The sequence below is a fragment of the Lygodium microphyllum genome, chromosome 20 (genome assembly GCF_053477565.2).
Source record: "Lygodium microphyllum isolate KBCC chromosome 20, Lygodium_microphyllum_v1.1.10, whole genome shotgun sequence".
Classification (NCBI taxonomy): domain Eukaryota; kingdom Viridiplantae; phylum Streptophyta; class Polypodiopsida; order Schizaeales; family Lygodiaceae; genus Lygodium; species Lygodium microphyllum.
In genome coordinates, this window is record NC_141154.1 from 54,069,060 (window position 1) to 54,076,064 (window position 7,005).

Consider the following 7,005-nt stretch of genomic DNA (forward strand, 5'->3'; position numbering starts at 1 on the left):
TGGGAGGAAAATTTTACCTCCAATTCCTTAGGTACTTCTGGAACACTGGGGCACTTATTGGTGATATGACCAGTCTTTTTGCATTTATTCGACTTCATTTTGTCAAGATATTTCTTCCAACCAACAGTTGCTCATAATATGCTCATTTTTGTGATAGAAGGAGCACTTAGTAGAAGTTTTATGGACTAACATTTGTTCACGAGGAGTAAATGCTGAAGACCCTTCAGTATTGTTTCTCTTCTCTTCATCTAGGCATGACTGGATGGTACTTGCTAAATTTCGGTTCAGGATATTAGTTAGGGTAGTCACAAGGGTTGGAAAAGCCTTCTTCACAAACTTTAGCAGGATGGCAATGGCATCTTCATCATGGATGGGTGCTTGAATGGAGGCAAGATATGCCATAAGCCCCTTCATATGTGAAATGAACTTGCTTAGATCTTCTCCCTGTTTGTATTCCAAGCTAAAAAACTCAATCTTGAGAAATATATTGGAGTTCTTCCCTGTAGCACCGTAGAGCCTTTTGAGCTCATCCCACTTTTCTTTTGCAATTGAGAGTTGGTCAATGTGATGAATTACAGATTCATCTAAATGAAGCATGATGATGGCCTGAGCTCGTTCATCATTTTCTACATCAAGGGGATTGGATGGGTCAATTACTTTGGTCCCCTTTTATGAAGGGCCAGTATCCTCTTTCCATCATTTTGTATTTGACCAAGACTTGGCAAGGATGGAAATCTTTTCCATTAAACTTTGAATTTGAGGACAGACATCAGCATATGTTGTGGCCATTGGGAAGGTCTTACTACTTGTTAGAACAAGGGCAGTGTCTAGTCCCTTACAACCTTGCCACTGAATGCGGAAGCAAATCAAACAATTGATATCAGAGTTGTAATGAGGAGAAAGGCTAAAAATCATATATATGTAATATTTCAAAATATGACTTGGTGGTCCTTTCTTATGTGCAATCTTCTTTCGAGGTTTAACGGTATTTTTAGGCTTCAATGACGTGAACCTAGACTAGACTTCGAGCTCCTCCTTGTGGTATGGCTTAGTGGATGAACCTTATGTTAGACAAGGATGGTCTATGACTTCAATGCTTGTTTGCTGATGACTCCAAGGAGAGTACAATGACACTCATCCGTCTGATTACATTGACCAGTGTACTTGAAAAAGCCACACATGATATGCAATACAAGTTTAGGATAGGATGGTCTATGTGTTTATAATTGTACACATAGCCTTACAACATGAAGTAAAGCACTCAATTGTTTTAATTTTCTAATGAAAACATTCAGATTGTGTAAGTACCAGTAGCAATAATGATTGAGCAATGTGTCTTAGTGCGCTTACAAGCACTCATTTGTAGTTTATGTTGCTAGAGATGGTAAATGTTGGTCTTGATGAGCTTGATGATGACCTTCCAAGTAAAAGAACCTCTGAAATGAGGTTCCCAGATTAGTAACTGACTCTAGAAGAGTTGAATCAGTGATTAAAATCACTATTAATGACCAAACATTGAAAAAATTTGAAGATTGAAGAAGCTTGAAGCTTCATGGCTATGGCTGCCAGAGACCCATAGTTAGGGTTTGGCTTACAGCAGCCAGCAGAGATGGAATTTCTCCAAACCCTCTTAGGGGGAGATGGCCCACTAGGGGGCTATGAAAGCCCTATGGTGACCCCAGTGATTGTGCCCTCGTCAGCACGTACAGCAGCTCGTAATGTCACGCCTACAAATCTGTGCCTGTTTCTGCATTTTTGACAATGCTACCTACCACATCGCCTAATCCTAGCCTTTGATGTGCCAGGCTGAATCGACCTGAGCTAAGGAGAAGATCTCCAGAAGGAATCAGGAGCTGAAACTTCTTTTATTGCACACACCAACTCCTCCAAGGTCAAGGGGTCTAGCTGGCTATGGCGGAAAGGAAGGTAACCGAGATGGCAAGAGTTCTTCTTGTGCACTTAGATGTGTAAAGAGGCTGAGGGAAGCTAAAGGATTAGAGGTGACTTTGATATCATATTTCAAATCAGAGTTGAAGGCATGAGAGAGTGTGCACAAGAGGGAGAGAGAGAGCTCAAGTATAAGAACAAGATCTTGTTTAGTCAATTGCTCAAAGTACAACTAGTACACTCTCCTCTACATTGAGTGTGTATTTTAGGCTGTTTATATAGCCACTGAAGGAGTTAGGGTTAGGGTTTCCCCTATCCTCCAGTCCATTTACACCTAGCTACCCTTATCCTATCTAGTGTAAGGAGAGTTCTTATGCTTATCTTTCAACAATTAAGGGCTAGGATTCTGATGAATGATCAAGAACATTGATATCATATACTCAATTGATTGAGAAAGTGTGTCCCTTGGTCCACTGATAATTTCAATGGGGAAAGCAAATCATGAGGTAACTTGCTCCTAGAGAAATCATGCGGTGGTCGATGCATCATTTTTATATGTTTCCCTAGCCTTATTCCATTTATTCATGTGATTGATAGCTATGATGATGTATTGAGCCTGCGAGTATTGTGCGGTGGTCTCGATGCATCATTTTTATGTTTCCCTAGCCTTATTCCATTTATTCATGTGATTGATAGCTATGATGATGTATCAAGCATGTGAGTATTGTGCGATTGGGTTAATGGGTCCTATGAAGTATATGTCCCATTTCTTAAAGGGTCTATTGGGAAATTACCAGCATGAGTTTCATTTTATTCTTTTAAATGGATAACTTCATATATTGGTGCTCATAACAATATTTGTCAATTTTGCTGCATCCTTAAAGAGAGTAGGAAACCATGATTGGGCTTGAAGTACTTTTTGTATTGTGGTATTCACATCAAAGTGGCCTCCTCCAACTATGCCGCCATGAGCTTCTTGCATGTTATCATTGATTTCATGCTCTAATACACACTACCTTAACAGTTTGTCTTGCCCTAGAGGATACAATTGACCAATGATCAATTGGTGGGGTTGAGTTTGTATTAGGAGGTGTGTTATATGAGATTTTTTTATTAGTGATTCTAGTAGATCTTGCTCAAGAATATGGAATATATCATCAGCCGAATGAGTCATGAGGTCGGTCTTAAAGTGTTGAGCTTTATGGGGTTACTATCGAATAGATTAACATGAAGGAGTTTATCATCAGATCCTCTGGCCTTCTTGCCACTACTCACTCGTGATAGTAGCTTGTTGAGATATTTAGCCCATTTAGAATGGACACAGGTCATCAACCAACACCTCAATCCACTTTTATAACATGTCCTTGAAGATAATGCACATGAGTCTTTGAAAGGTTGCTAGTGTATTAGTCTACCCAAAACGCATGACAATGTAAGTGAATACCCCCCATTCAATGGCAAAAGTGGTCTTTGGTTTATCATTTGTGTGGACTTGTACTTGATTATATCTTGAAAATCCATAAGCTTCCTTCAATGCTACTTGTTTGATCATATGATCAATGTATAACAATAGGTAGTGATCTCTCTTGGTTGTAGCATTCAACTTCTTGTAATTAATGCATGCACAAATTTTTATTTTCTTTTTGAGTACCGCTCTACGATTAGTTATACCGAGTTTTTATCCTCAATTTTATAGATGAATCCTCCTTTTAGTAACTTGTCCATCTCCTCTCTGACATGATGAATCCTACTCTTAGTAACTTGTCAATCTCCTCTTTGACATGATGGGCATATCAAAGACTCATTGGATAAGGTTCTTGCTTTATAGGCTTTGAAATATCCATTAGAGGAATCATGTGGGTCAAGGCTTGCAGTGGGACACACTTGAGGTCAGAATAGTTCTAGGTAAAAATGTCTCGATATTCCTTCACCAACTTAAGTAGTTGACCCTCTTCTTTTGCATTGAGATCTTTAGCAATGCAAACAAGTTGAGGCTCCCCGCCCCCAAAATGCTGTGATGTTTACTTCTTTGACCTTTGCTAATCCCTTAATGGGTTCATAACATGAGCCTTTGTGCTTCACACTTGGTAAGACAACTACCCGATCACTCTTTTTAAACTTTGTGAATCTTGATGGAAGGTCATGTGGCTTATTATGACTTCAAGTTTCTAACTTGTCCTAGGGACACTTTCATCTTAGGTGGACAATGATTTTAGTCCTAGATTTGATAGATTGGGTTGGTTGAGGAAATTTTGGGTCAGAGTAACTACTTCCTTCCATGCTAGAGTCAAAATTGATATGGTGGTGTTCTTTGAGACTTTGGTTAAGTTCTCATCAATTGTGAACACTTGGGGATAGAATGATCATTGAAGTGGTATGACATTTTTTTGTAATTGAGGACCCCAAGGTATTGGATCCATTCCAACTCTGAGTTTAGCCTCACTACAACTATATCAATGTGAGCAAGATTTTGGTCTAAGAGACTTGGGATCTATAAGTCAGACTCCATATCTTTGCCATCCTACATTGATTGGTCACCTTTGGAGTCACTTTTATCCTCTACATCCTTGCCTTGTTCCTTCGTCAATGAGGTAAAGATTTTTTAATGGAAATTGAATAAGACTGTCCACTACTAGGTAGGGCTATTTAGCAATACTTCAAAGATAGTCAAATTAGAGTCTACTCAATTATGGAAGCATGGATGGGATTGGTCAGATTTAGAAGGAGAAAGAATCAAAAGTTTCATTCTTGAATATTTTGATGTAATCACATTGAGCATTTTTTCTTAGCTATAAGTTACTTTATAGAAGGATGTATTTTAACATTAACATAATATTAAGTCAATTTAGGAGAGGTGAGAACACTAGATCTTATAGTTGTGTTGAGAAAGAGAAAATGATGTATTGAACTTGGGATTATTTTGGTTAGGAAGCTATGTGTAGGGCCCAAAGAAGAAGAAAAGAGCATACAACAAGTTTATCATTTTAATAGGAACTTTCCATCCAATAGGAGGGGTATCACTATATTCACTATGTCATTACACTAGTTTTTTATCCATTACATTGGGCCTTCATATTCTCCTACATCTCAATACCAACCATGCCAATAGGGATGATGCATAGAATGGAACCATTTTATGCACTATCACAACATGAGGCTTGTTGATGCTATACTTAGTAAAGCCTAGATGCATGAGCATATGAGAGTATACATGAGGGTCATGTAGGACTCTATGTGCTAATAGGTTTATTGAATCAATCCAAAGTAATTGTGAAAGGGCATGTTGAGTATAGTTTTATTACTCAATGAGAGGTGAGGTATAGAGAGATAAGGGACATATATCAGATAATGAATGCTATGTTTGCACGTGCATGAAGCAATAGCACTAGTGTAAGCACAATGTTTCTATGAAACCATCTTTGCTTTGTATACATTGTGTGAATTGAAGCACATGGCATGAATCTAAAATTTACATTATCTTTAAAGCATAATGTGCTTGGGCATATAACACAACAATGACATGATCATTCTCTCCAATTAGGTGCACGAGAGTCATGAATGTACACCCATCTAGGGGATATAGTTTATACTCCACTTAGAGAGGATTGTGAAGGGGGGTTGGGAGTAGTTTTTTACCTTGAATGAGAGTTGAGGATGAAAGATGAGAATTTTGGGTATATATTTAAGTAACTGTAGCAATAGAAAAATATTATGTAAAGTAGTGTTTCTTCTTTTTTAGAAACTAAGATTGGACCTAATATATATAATAATTAATGTTACACTTGGGATTTTAGAAGAAAGATATATGGGATAGTAATCTAAGTAATGGAGGTTGGTTGGAGGGTAAGGTTTAATAGATAATATCTTAGTACAACAAAAGAGAAAGAGAAGACCCAAGGCCCTAGAATTGGGAGTATAAAGTAATGAAGAAAGATGATTGTGACACTAAAGGCTTATGTATTATGTAGGAATACCTTATCAATGTTATAATTACAAAGGGAAAAAGGAAGACAAGAACTTAGGGATTCACCATGGGTAACTTATGGAATCATGTAAGTGTAGGACATGGGGGGTTTTTCCAAAAATTACAAAAGCATATACATTAGGGTGATTCAATATATTCTATATAGCCATATACATTCCATTGTACTACTATAATGAGTATATTGTGTGACTTCTAATACTATGCAAACTAACGAATTTTCTTGTATCTTTGCACGTAGCATTATTGGCTCTTTTATTTGGAAAGATGTTTAAGGGCTTATGTGTTTTCCATGTTTTGTTTGTATTGACCTTCTTTTTTGTTTGCATTAGTCATCCCAAATTGGTTGCAATTACTTTATTGATGTATTTTTTTGATGTAAGTTAGTAAGATCCATAGAATATCTCGGCTTTGTTGGCTCTTATTGTGCTCATATAAATTTGTTGCTATTGTGTGAGTTATGACATCCCTTTAAGAGCACAAAAAAAGAATAATTTTTCTTGATTGAGTTCAAGAATGGATGGTGTATGACAAAGGTGTGTGATTATGTTTCCACCCTGGGGAGATCAATCATAAATATATGTATGTATCACGTGGCTTCAACATAAGGGATTTTAAAAGTATCATTTTTACACATGTTTTACATACAAAAGGGTCCCATATAAAGGGGTTACTTACTGATTGAATTGAAAAGGGTTATGTTTTACAAAGGGAAAATTCAGTGAGATATTTATAAATAGGCCTTGAATGCTCATGATATGGAGGGTGTATATATAGTGAATTCCTTGGGGTTTCCATGTATGTTTGCAATATAGTAGACACCTAGATTTAAAGGCCCAAGTACTAGGAGTGGAAGACATATAAGGATGAAACTAACACATATCTTCTTTATGCCAACTAGATTGAGAATCAAGATTACCAATTAGATGGGTTGGATAGTGAGAGATGATGAACATGTTGCTTAGTACAAGCAACTCTTAAATCCTTGTGGAGATTCCCAAGCCTTAACCAACATTATACAATACATCCTTATGATGAGTATGGCTAGGTGAAATTATAAGGTAAGTTATTTTCTTTAGTGGTGATCCACCATGAGAGACATTTATGATTTCTAGTGTTGCTTGAGGTATTTGAAT